The sequence below is a fragment of the Sinocyclocheilus rhinocerous genome, unplaced genomic scaffold (assembly GCF_001515625.1).
Source record: "Sinocyclocheilus rhinocerous isolate Xijiao unplaced genomic scaffold, SAMN03320098_v1.1 scaffold404, whole genome shotgun sequence".
Lineage (NCBI taxonomy): Eukaryota > Metazoa > Chordata > Actinopteri > Cypriniformes > Cyprinidae > Sinocyclocheilus > Sinocyclocheilus rhinocerous.
In genome coordinates this window covers 171,870-172,324 of record NW_015628680.1, presented here as the reverse complement: position 1 = coordinate 172,324, position 455 = coordinate 171,870, and positions in this window count along the sequence as shown.

The window sequence follows — 455 nt, the reverse complement described above, 5'->3', positions numbered from 1 at the left end:
CCGGTCGGCGTGGCAGCCCAGGCACACATAGTCATAGGCCACTAGCGTTAAGCCGGTCGGCGTGGTAGCCCAGGCTCACATAGTCATAGCCCACTATTGTTAAGCCGGTCGGCGTGGTAGCCAAGGCTCACATTGCCATAGGCCACTATTGTTAAGCCGGTCGGCGTGGTAGCCAAGGCTCACATAGATAGTAATACATGTGGTTCACACAGCTCTTCGGTACATATGTCTTGGCGATAGATCTGCTTGTTGGGCGGTGTTTTGACTTGTATTGTCCCTTCTATGTCTCCTGCTTTGTGGGGGGTTATTTCATGTATGTTATATGTGCAGCAGCAGCATTTCTTACACGCTCACAGCAGCATGTTGTGGATGTATTGGCAGTAAGTCTCAGTACTTGCTCTGCCGCAGCAGCAGCGTAGCAGATCTATTCCGCCAAGACCAAATACATTAACATT